Here is a 13,060-nt window from a genome sequence, read left to right on the forward strand (position 1 = left end):
TACTGTGATGCCATGAACCTATAATTGTGATGTAATTAGTTATAGTGTCATAAACCACTATTATCATTTTATAATCAATCACGATGTCATCAAAAGCATTATGATGACACATGCCAATATTGTGATAACATATACATGAAACTGTGATTTCACAAACCAATCATGGTATTCTTACTATGAATTATTGTTATAAAAACCATTGTGACAGGGATGGCGCTGTGGAGCAGTGGGTTAACACCCTGGCCTGAAATGCCGGCATCCCATATGGGCACCAGTTCGAGACCCAGCTGCTCCACTTCGGATCCAGCTCTCTGCAATAGCCTGGGAAAGCAGTAGAAGATGGCCCAAGTCTTTGGGCCCCTGAACTCATGTGGGAGATTTGGAAGAAGCTCCTGGCTCCTGGCTTCGGATCAGCACAGCTCCGGCCATTGTGGCTATCTGGGGAGTGAAACATCAGATGGAAGACCTCTCTTTCTCTCCCTGCCTCTCCTCTCTGTGTAATTCTGACTTTCAAGGAAAATAAATAAATCATTAAAAAAATGAAAGATGGACAGAAAGATGCTCTAAGCAAGGCACACAAAACTTCTGGCAAGACAAACACAGACAAGGCCTCTGGGCAAGAGACACACAGACAGCCATGTCCTCTGGGTTAAACAGACAGGTGGATCTAGAAGGCCTCTGGGCAAGACAGAGACAGCATCTCTGTGCAAGTCAGAAGGAGCTCTAGACAAGAGAGGCAAGCAGGGCCTCTGGGCTTGACAAATACACAGACAGTGTCTGAGCTAGACAGACAGACAGCCTCGGGGAAGACAGGGCCTTCAGACAAGATGAACAGGAAGACAGGCAGGTTCTCTGGGAAATACACAGGGATTCTGAATAAGACAAACACACAAATAGGACCCCTGGGCAAAAGAGACACACAGACATACTGAGTCTCTGGACAAGACAGACAGGGCCTCAGAGGGAGAGAAACTGAGAGACAGGGCCTCTGGGTGAGTCAGACACACAGACTGAGCCTCTGGGGAAACAGGCTTGATACCAATTGCACACAAAGACCTTTCATTTCATACAGTAATACTCCCAGAAACATGGAGTATCAGCAGAGAGGCATGTGCACTATGATCGAAGTATTTACTTTGAGGCAATAATTGGGGGCATTTGTGGCAGTTATTGTATTATGGATACCTTGGTTGTGTCTGGCTCTAGGATTATGATTTTCCTGCAGGGCTACACCACTCGCCTGCATAAACCTATTGCTGTAGGAGTAGCTTCCACAGTAAGCAGGAGAGGAAGAAGAGAACTTCAGAATTGGGCACTTGGGAGACAGAGAGGAATAGGACCCATTCAAAGAAAACTGGGCTCATTACCTTTTTAAATGCTTTCTTTTTATTTGTGTTTATTTGCTTAAAAGACAGTTACAGAGACAAAAAGGAGAGATGGAAGGAGAGGGTGAGAGACATAGAGAGAGAGAGAGGAGAGAGAGAGAGAGAGGATCTTTATCCACTAGTTCACTCCCCAAAAGGCCACAATAGCTGGGAATGGGCCATGTCAAAGCCAGGAGTCAGTTACTCCATCCAGGTCTCCTACATGAATGATAGGAGCTCAAACATTTGTGCCAACCTCCACTGCCTTCCCAGGTACATTAGAAGGGAGCTGAATCAGAAGTGGGGTAGTCAGGATTCAAACTGATACCCATATGAGGTGCTGGCACTGTAGACTATGTATCAACCAATGGTGGCTCAATATCAGACATTAGGCTCATTTCTTGTGGTTGACTTTTCTGGGGTCTGTCTTTAGAAAGGTGGCATACAGGGGGACAGTTCTGTGCTGTAGCATGTGAAGCCACCACATATGGTGTCAGCATCCCAAATTGGAGCCAGTTCATGAACTTGCTGCCCCATTTCCCATCCAGATCCCTGTTTATGTGCCTCAGAAAGTAACAGCGGATGGCCCAAGCACCTGGACCCCTGAAACCATGTGGGAGACCCAGAAGAGGCTCCTCACTCCTGGCTTCAGGCCAGACCAGCTCTGGCTATTGCAGTTATTTGGGAAGTGAGCCAGTGGGTAGATCTATCTCTGCCTGTCTCTGACATCAGTGATCACCTGAGGCTCTTGTCATGAGCTGTGCCAAGGCTATGGAAGCCTTTTGAATCCTCAAACTGTCAGTATTTAGACAAGGCTATAAGCAAAGTGCAAGTTCCCTCCTCCCTTCAGAGAAAAGTACCTTCTTCTTTGATGGCCCCTTCTTTCCACAAGAGCCTCACTCACAGAGATGCCTCATGTAGAACATTTTTTGCCACAGTGTCTTGGCTTTCCATGCCTGGAATTTCATGGGCTTTTCAGCCAGATCTGAATGCCTTAAGGGCAGATTCTGAGGTCAGAGGGCTGTTTAGGGTGTTTGTCATTCTATGAGTCTGCTGTGTGGACTGCTTCCCAGGTTGGAACATTTACATCTTCTTTAATTCTATCTATTGTTATTACCAGACATGTGGTCTTATTTATGTGATCCCTTTGATACTTAATCCTATCTATGATCAATTATACACATAATATGATCATTTTAACACATAATATGGTACCACCCAGCTTAATAGGATTTGCAGTTCTCTAGCAAGCTTTAGCTTTACCCTTAGGAGTAAGTCCATGGGAATGTGTGTCAAACTGTACAGCTCCTCCCTCTCTTATTCCCACTCTTCTTTTTAACAGAGACTAACTTTCAATTGACTTTGTACACCTATGATTAATTTGATGTTAAGTAAAGGGTTCGTTCAATGGTATTAAATAGAAAAGATAAAATAAATTAAATGAAATAATAAACTGCTCCTCTACAGTCAAGACAAGGGATGTTCAAGTAATTGCTTCTCATAGCATCAAATTCACTTCTACAGGTTTCCTCCTAAGTGCTCTGTTAGTTGTCACACATCAGGGAGAATATATGGTATTTGTCCTTTTGGGACAGGCTTATTTCACTAAGTATGATGTTTTCTAGATTCATCCATTTTGTTGCAAATGACCAGATTTCTTTTTACGACTGTGTAGTATTCCATAGAGTACATATCCTATAATTTCTTTATCCAGACTTCTGTTGATGGGCATTTAGGTTGATTCCATGTCTTACCTATTGTGAATTGAGCTTCAATAAACATAGAGGTTCAGATAACATTTTCATTTGCTGATGTCATTTCCCTTGGGTGAATTCTGAGGAGTTGGATGGCTGGGTTGTATGGTAGAACTATATTCAGATTTCTGAGGCATCCCCAAACTTTCTTTCATAGTGGCTTTACCGGTTTGCGTTCCCACCAACAGTGGATTAAGGTACCCTTTTCCCTACAACCTTGCCAGCATTTGTTGTTTTTGATTTCTGCATGAAAACCATTCTAACTGGGGTGAAGTGAAACTTTGTTATGGTTTTCATTTGCATTTCCCTGACAACTAGTGATTCTGAACATTTTTTCATGTGTCTGTTGGCCACTTGGATTTCCTCTTTTGAAAAATGTCTGTTTAAGTCTTTGGCCACTCTTATTAACTGGGAAGTTTGTATTGTTATTGTGGAGTGTCTTGATTTCTTTGTAGATTCTGGTTATTAATCCTTTATCAGTTGCATAGTTTACAAATAACTCCTCCCATTCTGTTGGTTGCTTTTTCACTTTCATGACTATTTATTTTGCCAGACAGAAAATTCTCAATTTGAAGTAGTCCTATTTGTTAATTTTGGCTGTGACTGCCTGTGCATCTGGAAGTCTTTTCCTGCCAATGTTTTGCAAGGTTTCCCTAGTGTTCTTTAATAATCTGATGATGTCAGGACATAGATTTAGATCTTTAATCCATGCTGAGTACATTTTTGTGTAAGGTGTAAGGTAGGGGTCTTGCTTCATACTTCAGCATGCTGAGATCCAGTTTTTTTCCCAGCACCATTTGTTGAATAGACTATCCTTGCTCCTGGGATTGGTTTTAGATCCTTGATCAAATATTACTTGGTTGTAGCTGTTTGGATTTATTTCTGGTGTTTCTATTCTGTTCCATTGGTCTATCCATCTACTTTTGTACCAATACCAGATTGTTTGGGTTGTAACTGCTTTGTAGTATATCTTGAAATCTGGTATTATGATGTCTCTGACTTTGTTTTTGTTGTATAAATTTGCTTTAGCAATTTGAGGTCTCCTATGGCTCCATATGAATTTCAGCATCATTTTTCTAAATCAGAGAAGATGCCTTTGGTATTTTGATTAGTATCCTCTTGAATTTGTAAATTGCTTTCAGAAAAATGAACATTATGATTATACTGATTCTTATAATCCATAAACATGGAACATATTTTTCATTTTTTGCATCTTCTATTTCTTTAATGTTTTGTAATTCTCATTATAGAGAACTTTGACATCTCTGGTTAAATCTATTCCAAGGTATTTGCTTTTTTGTAGCTATTGTGAATGGGATTGACTTAGATGTTGTTTCTTGGCTGGTGCCGTGGCTCACTAGGCTAATCTTCCACCTGCAGCACCGGTACCCCGGGGTTCTACTCCCAGTTGGGGCGCTGGATTCTGTCCTGGTTGTTCCTCTTCCAGTCCAGCTCTCTCCTGTGGCCCGGGAAGGCAGTGGAAGATGGCCCAAGTGCTTGGGCCTTGCAACTGCATGGGAGACCAGGAGGAAGCACCTGGCTCCTGGCTTCGGATCAGTGCAGTGTGCCGGCTGTAGCGGCCATTTGGGGGTGAACCAACAGAAGGAAGACCTTTCTCTCTGTCTCCGTCTCTCACTGTCTAACTCTGCCTGTCAAAGGAAAAAAGAAGTTGTTTCTCAGCCATGGAATTGTTTGTGTATACAAATACTGTTGATTTTGTATATTGATTTTATATCCTGCTACTTTACCAAACTCTTCAATGAGTTCAAATAGTCTCGTAGTGGATTATTTTGGATCCCCCATATATAGAATAAAGTCATCTGCAAATAGGTATAGTTTGACTTCCTCCCTCCCAACTTCTATCCATTTGATTTCTTTTTCTCACCTAATAGCTCTGGCTAAAACTTCCAGGTATATATTGAATAGCACTGGTGAGAGTGAGCATCCCTGTCTGGTACTGGATCTCAATGGGAATGCTTCCAGCTTCTCCCTATTCAATATGATTCTGTCCATGGGTTTGTCATAAATTGCCTTGATTAAGTTGAGGAATATTCCTTCTATTCCCAATTTCCTTAGAATTTTCCTCATGAAAGGGTGTTGTATTTTCTCTAATGCTTTGTCTGCATCTATTGAGATAATCATATGATTTTTGTTCTTCAGTTTGTTAATGTGATGTATCACATTGGTTGATTTTAATGTTGAACCATCCCTGCATGCCAGGGATAAATCCTACTTGCTCTGGGTGGATGATCTTTCTGATGTGTTATTGGATTTGATTTGCTAGAATTTTGGTGAGGATTTTTGCATCTATGTTCTTCAGGGAAATTGGGCTGTAATTCTCTTTCTCTGTTGCATCTTTTTCAGGTTTAGGAATTAAGGTGATGCTGGCTTCATAGAAAGACTTTGGGAGGATTCCCTAGCTTTCAATTTTTTTGAATAATTTGAGAGGAACTGGAGTTAGTTCTTCTTTAAATGTCTGGTAGAATTCAGCAGTGAAGCCATCCTTTCCTGCTATTTTCTCTGTTGAGAGGGCCTTTATTAGTGATTTTATTTCTGTCTCCGTTATGGGTCTGTTTAGGTTTTCTATGTCTTCATGGCTCAACGTAGGTTCTTTATATGTGTCCAGGAATCTATCCATTGCTTCTAGGATTCCAAGTTTATTGGCATACAGGTCTACATAGTAATTTCTGATGAATCTTTTTATTTCTGTGGTGTCTGTTGTTACATTTCATTTTTCATATGTAACTTTCTTGATTTGGGTCTTCTCTCTCCTCTTTTGGTTAGTTGGGCCAATGGTGTTTCAATTTTGTTTATTTTTTCAAGAAAACAGCTCTTCATTTTGCTGATCTTTTGTATTGTTTTTAGGATTCAATTTTGTTTATTTTTTCTCTAATCTTAGTTATTTCTTTTCTCCTACTAGTTTTGTGTTCAGTTTCATGTTGTTTTTCTAGATCCTTGATATACATCAACAGCTCAATTATTTGCTGCCTTTCCAATTTCTTGATGTAGGCATCTATTGCTATAAACTTTACTCTTAACAATGCTTCTGCTGTATCCCATAAGTTTTCATACATTGTGTTGTCATCTCCATTTGTTTCCAGAAAGTTTTGATTTCTCTTTTGATTACTTCTATGACCCACTGTTCATTGAGGAGCATGTTGTACAGTCTCCATGTGTTTGCATATGCTCTAGAGATTACTGAGTTGCTGAATTCCAGCTTCATTCAACTGTAGTCTGAAAAGGTGCATGGTATGATTTTGATTTTTTGAATTTGCTGAGACTTGCTGAGTTTGATTCCAACGTGTCTTGGTGTGGGTCTTTTCAGGTCATGTCTATTAGTTCTATGTTCTTCCTGTACTTGAATGCCAAGCACAGTTTACATGAATGTTGCTACACAACTTTCAGAATTTTGAGTGACATGATGACATCACAATTTAAAAAGTCAAGCAAGATGGTCCCAGATTGATAGTACTAGGACTCACTTAAACTAGGGTATTAGAGAGATATAGATAGATATACAATAAATTCAAACACAAAATTAAAAACAAAAAGGGATGTTTATGATATAAAATATATTGCTGAAACTTTAAGTAAAACAACAACTTGGTAGGAATAATAATAGAGTAACTAGTGGATATAAAAATAGTTGATGTAAAGAGTATGCTACAACAAAGTTTAAAATTATTTTTTAAAAAATGAGTATCTTAATTTTGAAGAGATCTTTGCATTTTACACTGTATATTAGATATAGCAGAGTCTAGAAATACATGATGGGAAATTTCATATACTACGGGTAAAAATCAGAAAAGGTAAAATACGTTACGTGAAAGGAGATAATGAAGAAAACTGGCCTAACACATTGAACTATATACATGAAATTTGACAGATTTTATAGAAGTTTGAGCAAGCTAATAATCTCACAACGAAAATCCAAACCAAGATTGGCACAGATTCATTGTATCAACACTGGCTTTACAGAATGTTAGTGATATACAAAGGTTATAGTAATAGATTAACAGACCAACAAAAGAAGAATGCACGTTATGAATGTTAACAAAAATAAAAATGGTTGCACATGTCATGAAATAAAATATGTGACTACTGTGAGAAGAAATGAGTAATTTGAAGTGCACAATAATGGTATGAATGCAGACATAGAAAATTTTCTGATAAACAATTCAATACAAATACATCAGTATTGTAAAATATGAAAAAAAAAATCCCAGAAACATAGATAACACAAAGATCAGATCATGTTCTATAATATATGAGAGGACAGATTCACATATATAGATTATTTATAAGTTTCAAAAATCAAAGGCAAATTTAGAGCTCCATAAAAATCCAAAAGGAATAAAATGCATGTTACCTATAAGGGTAAATTATCATAGTGGCCTAGCGTGTGTCTGAGAAACTGTGTCCATGACAGATGCCAGGAAACATATAGAAATTTGAGTGAGTTGATGACTTCTCAAAATGCTAACCAAGCTGGCCACAAACTCATAGCATTAGGGCTAGCTCAGCCTAAAATGCTGAAAATATGCAGCAATAATAGTTATAATTTCAAAAAATAAAGATTTAAAAAGTCATGTAATTATAAAACATTATTATCAGTGTAAGTAAAAATGATTAATTTGGTAGAGGAGATAATGGAAATATGAGTGAATATGGAAAAAGTGACTGAAACACAGATCATTACAACTAAATTAAAGATAAATATTAAAAATTCTCCACAAAGCTACAACAAAGATCATACTACTACAACATTAAAATAAACATGCCAATGCCAGGGGGAAGCTGTTCAGGCCCATTGGATTAACCCACCATTAAGGCACACCCTCATCCCATATTGAGTGCCAGATTAGAGTACCATCTATTCTGCACTACTGATCCAGCATCTTGCTAATGCATCTTGGAGGCAGCAGATGATGGCCTGAATAGTTTGTTTCCTGCTATCCAGATGGGAGACCCAGATGGAGTTTCTAGCTCATGCTTTAGGACTGACTCGGGCACAGGTTCTATGGCAACTTGGTGAGTGAACAAATATACAGAAGCCCTCATGCATCTATCTTTTCCACTCTGACCTTAAAATGAATCTTTTTTAAAAAATAAAGTTTGACTATCTAGAAGTATGCCACATACTTTTAAAAATAAAAGGTAATTTTAGATTCTCATCAACATCAACAAAATCTGCGAAAATGTTACCTAGAAAGGATTAATGGTCAGGTCTTGCCTTAAATTTCTCTGAAAACTTGTGTACATAAAGGCTGCAAGGTAGAGTTACAGTTTCAGGGAGTTGATGGAATCACAAGGGAAAAGCAAGCATGAATGGCTGTAGCTTCAAAGTACCACGATTAGCTTACATTAGATACTAATGGCACACAAAGGTGGTAGATACCATGTCAAAGGCAGAAACCCAAAATGATAAGGGGATGCACAGGTTATGAAATACAAATTGTGATTCTATGAGAAAAATAAGTGATTTTTTTAAAAAGCAACAGTTGGGGTTGGCATTGTGGTTTAGTGGATCAAGGTGCCACCTGTGATGCCAGAGTCACACTTGGGCACCAGTTCAAGTCCTGGTTGTCTCACTTCCAATCCAGCTCCGTTATTGGCCTGGGAAAAGCAGTGGAATATGGCCCGAAGTATTGGGTGCTTGTCACCCATGTGCTGACTCAAATAAAACTCCTGGCTTCTGACTTCAGCCTGCTTCAGCCATAACTATTGTGGCCATGTGGGAAGTGAATCAACAGATAGAAGATTCTCTCTCTCTCTCTTTCTCTCTCTCTCTCTCTGCTTCTCCCTCTTTCTCTGTAACTCTGATTTTAAAATAAATAAATCTTTAAAAATGGAACAGTGGAGTGACAAAACAATGTCAGACAAGCTGCTAAAAAATATTCCATTATAATTGCATTGAAAGGGGAAAAGAATGAAATCTTTTCTGGGAAACATAAATCAATTACTATGTGAAATAAGGCATATTTTAATTATTTAAAGTATCTTATTCTATCTGCATCTCTTCTTTCTATATAGTTTAGACACAGTAAACACAATTTTATATGTGAATTTATATTAAAAAGACATTTCTAAAAATGAATGATTGCTGTAGGATTTCAGAAGGGGAAAGAGATCAAGAGGTTGAACAAAGTGTAGTATAACCATTCTATATTACACTATCATACATGTAAGAGGAGCACATATGATATACATTTTTCAAGCTTCACAAAACATAAAACACCAAGAGGAAACCTTTTTGAAAACTCTGCACTTAGTTACTAAAAATGATCTAACATTGACTTATCACTTGTAACAAGTGTACTGCACCAAAGCAAGATGTTAATAATAGGGGATACTGGGTGCAGGGAGGGTGGGATATATGGGAATATTCCGCATTTTACAGTCGATTTTTACATAAATATTTTTCTGCTTTAAAAATAAATTCCACTATTAAAGTGAACATGATAAGCCAGTTCCAACACTTATGAAAACTGCATTATGGTAAGGGGAGGTAGATGAAGAGCAGAACAGATGAATACAGATGGTGATAAATGCTATGGGGATGAACAAAGTTTCCACCTTGATAGATAATAATTGGGGATGGCTGTGAACTTCTAAACCCCATGGTTAAAGAAGGTTTTTTCAATTACATTTATAGTGACTTAAGATCAGATGTTGCTTAAAAGACTCCTGTTTCCAGACATTTCCTCAAAATTAAATTTTCAACATGTTTGAATAAAGAAGTCTTAAATGGAGCAGTTCCTAACTTATCATTCTATGTCTTTACCTAGTTCTTTCCAATAACTGAAAGATCTTTTGAAGATATTAATTGAATCATACCACTTCCCTGACAAAGTTTTTCAAAGCTTTTTTGGGATATAATTCATAAAAACATGCACACCCTTAATGTGCACAACTTCATGGGCTTTACATTGGCATTTCCTATGAAAACATCAATGTAATCAAAGATAAGTACATCTCTCTTCAAAATGTTTACCTCTTGACTGTTTCCTGTTTCTGTTAAGGATTCTTTTTACCAGTTTTGCCTCATTCAGAATACACAGTGGTATTCTGACAAGTCTTCCAAGGCCCTTTGTGATCAGGGCCTCTCATTCAGGCTATTACTCTTAATCCTACCCAAATTAAATGCTCTTCTTACCAAGTTCCAACACTGATCATTTTTTCTACAACTGCATCAAATTATCTATATCTACAGACATAATTGCAACTCACTGTCAAAAATGATCCCCTCATTACTCTTCTAAATGACTAGTTACATAGCACTAGGAACAGATTTTAAAGAAACAGGTAGTGATAAAATTCATGCTTTTCAGTTTTCTGTCCAATATCTCTTCATGCAGATATTCCATCTGCCCCTTCCTTATTCATGCTCAGACATGCATCTCTGATCTTACTTTGTTCCCCTTAGGAATTATCATTGTCAAACATATTACCATTTTCTTATTACATGACTCCACTATTTGCAATTTATATCCAGAATGTAACATTGAGAAGGGAAGAAATTTCATCATCTAGATAATGCCTAGATCATTATGACACTTGATAAGCATTTGGTGAATAAATAAAAATATAAAGTAAAAATAATTTTTGTTAAAATTTTAAGTAACTTTAGAGGAAGTGAAAATTACTATGTTTTAATCCTCGGGTGAATTTATCATATAGTCACAACATACCTAAAATTTGCCTTTTCTTTCCTAGACTTTCATCTTTTCCAAATATAGATATTATTTTCTATTCATTGAAATACAGTTAAGACTCAATCTGAAGTTCACCAGATGTTAACTTAGGGTGGGTAAAATTTTAACTTTTAACACTAAAAAAAAAACCACACAAAGAGACTGAATGTGTACTTAAATTCCAATACTAGATTTCTAGAACTAGGCTACATTCATTCAAAGTGAAATGAATTATTCCATTTAGTTTTCCAAAGGGTGGTCATTATAAATAATGAAATGATGTCTTGATTTAGAAAATAATTCTCTTGAGTTTTGCATATATAGGACATTTTGCATCTTAATTATTGTAAGAAAGCCAAAGTAATTGTTATTATAGTGAGATTTTTGCTGCAACTATCAGCGACAGATGACTGGGTTATTTAGATTTCTTTAACTCAACTCAGATGAAACCTACTCTCTGATACATTTCAGAAAAAAAGCTGGATACATGGGAAGAATAGTGAAGAACTGAGAGAATTAAGGGAGACCTCAAAAGCCAGACCTTGGAAATGGCACATACTAAAGCAAAGGAAAGGATTTTATAGCAGGAAGTTGGTTCCAATCAATTTCTACCCATGGTACTCATACAGAAAAGGAGACTGCATCCCTTACAAGTGGTTGTTCTAGTTCCAGTTGCTCCTCTTCCAGTCCAGCTCTCTTCTCTGGCCTGGGAGGGCAGTGGAGGATGGCCCAAGTGCTTGGGTCCCTGCACCCGCATGGGAGACCAGGAGGAAGCACCTGTCTCCTGGCTTTGGATCAGTGCAGCACCAGATGTTGCGGCCATTTGGGGGGTGAACCAACGGAAGGAAGACCTTTCTCTCTGTCTCTCTCTCTCACTGTCTGTAACTCTACCTGTCAAATAAAAAAATGTTAAAAAAGAAAAATTTTCCCTTGTGAAAAACACACTGGGAGAATTTTTCTTGATCAGTCCCGCCTGCTGCTCTGGGATGGGGAAACAGCTAATGCTGCAAGGAAAAATTGAGCTCCACATTATCAAAGGAAATGGGAAAAACAACAAGGCAATAATTAGAATGGAAGTGCTACTACTGACTGAGTAGACAGTTTAGGGTAGATACGTAAAGCCAAGATGTCATTGAGAAGGGGAATAGGAATAAAATGCAAAGTTGTGTGATTGATGTTGTAGCTTCCATGAAAGTAGATTTAATATTCTGTCTGGTTTTATTTGTATTCTGATGTCTGAAGCCTTTCAGACATAAAATAACAAGAGTTGTACATAAAATCAAAGCCTGGGATAATTTCTAACAACTAACTGAGAAAAATCATTGGAAGAAACAAAAGTGTGACATTATTTCTGAGCTTTTGTTCTTAAAGTTCTCTAACAGAAAAAACCTCTTCTTGTATATACCTGAGAGATAAGTGTATAAAAGAAATAAAATATAAAGTCCTGGTTTTTTGTCGATGTATAGGTGAGTGTCCATTAAAATAGAAATGAAAATAGGCCTTCTTGGAGTCCACATCTAAAACAAGGAAGCTGGCAATGCTAGCGCCCCCCTAACTATTAATTCTCACATTCTGAGTAAAAGTGCTGATGACCCAATTTGCCTATGTCATGTACTGGATATTGTTATTATATTTCTATGTATTTTTAATTCATGAATGGCTGTGGGGATAGTCTGTTTCATAGCAATAAAAGAAGAAGAAAAGCCAAGCAACATTTCCCTTTAGTGGAAGTGGTAAAGTGCAAAGTGCACCACAAGAACAAAACCAAAAACAGGAATTGGTCCCCCCTGGAAGCCGGGGTGAGATCAGGAAGACATTGGAACTGACTGAGGCTCCTCCATACACCTGGGCAGTCAATCCATGGGTGCCTCTATTCCTATCTAATAGAAAAACCAGATGTCAAGAATTATCTTTCCTTTTCCAGACATTATCATCCTATCTACTCATGGTTAATCCAAGAAAATGAGACACTTATTCACAAGCATGGAGCATTCCTACATTGCTGGGCTAAGAGGAATCACAGGGCAGCCAGATTCCACAAAAGATGAAAGGAGACCAGCTCAGGGAAGACGCCTTCTTCATCCCATCTGAATCGCTTGTGAAAATGTAATCCCCATTTTCAGAATGAAAAGCGGGTCCTGTACGGTCATTATGTCTCTCCCTCAAGAATGGCTGAGGACACCCATGCCTGTGTTCTCTCCAGGGCTTGGAGTCTCCTGCATGCTCCTCCTGAGGCCGTGTGCGGTGC

General features: G+C 38.0%; 1 long non-coding RNA gene across 1 annotated transcript in view; it reads right to left on the reverse strand.

Annotated features, from left to right (window-relative positions):
• Positions 1–13,060, reverse strand: part of LOC138847183 (uncharacterized) — a 95,170-nt gene that overhangs the window by 81,388 nt on the left and 722 nt on the right. The gene's annotated exons all lie outside the window — the stretch shown is intronic.

This window comes from Oryctolagus cuniculus, chromosome 20 (genome assembly GCF_964237555.1).
Source record: "Oryctolagus cuniculus chromosome 20, mOryCun1.1, whole genome shotgun sequence".
Classification (NCBI taxonomy): domain Eukaryota; kingdom Metazoa; phylum Chordata; class Mammalia; order Lagomorpha; family Leporidae; genus Oryctolagus; species Oryctolagus cuniculus.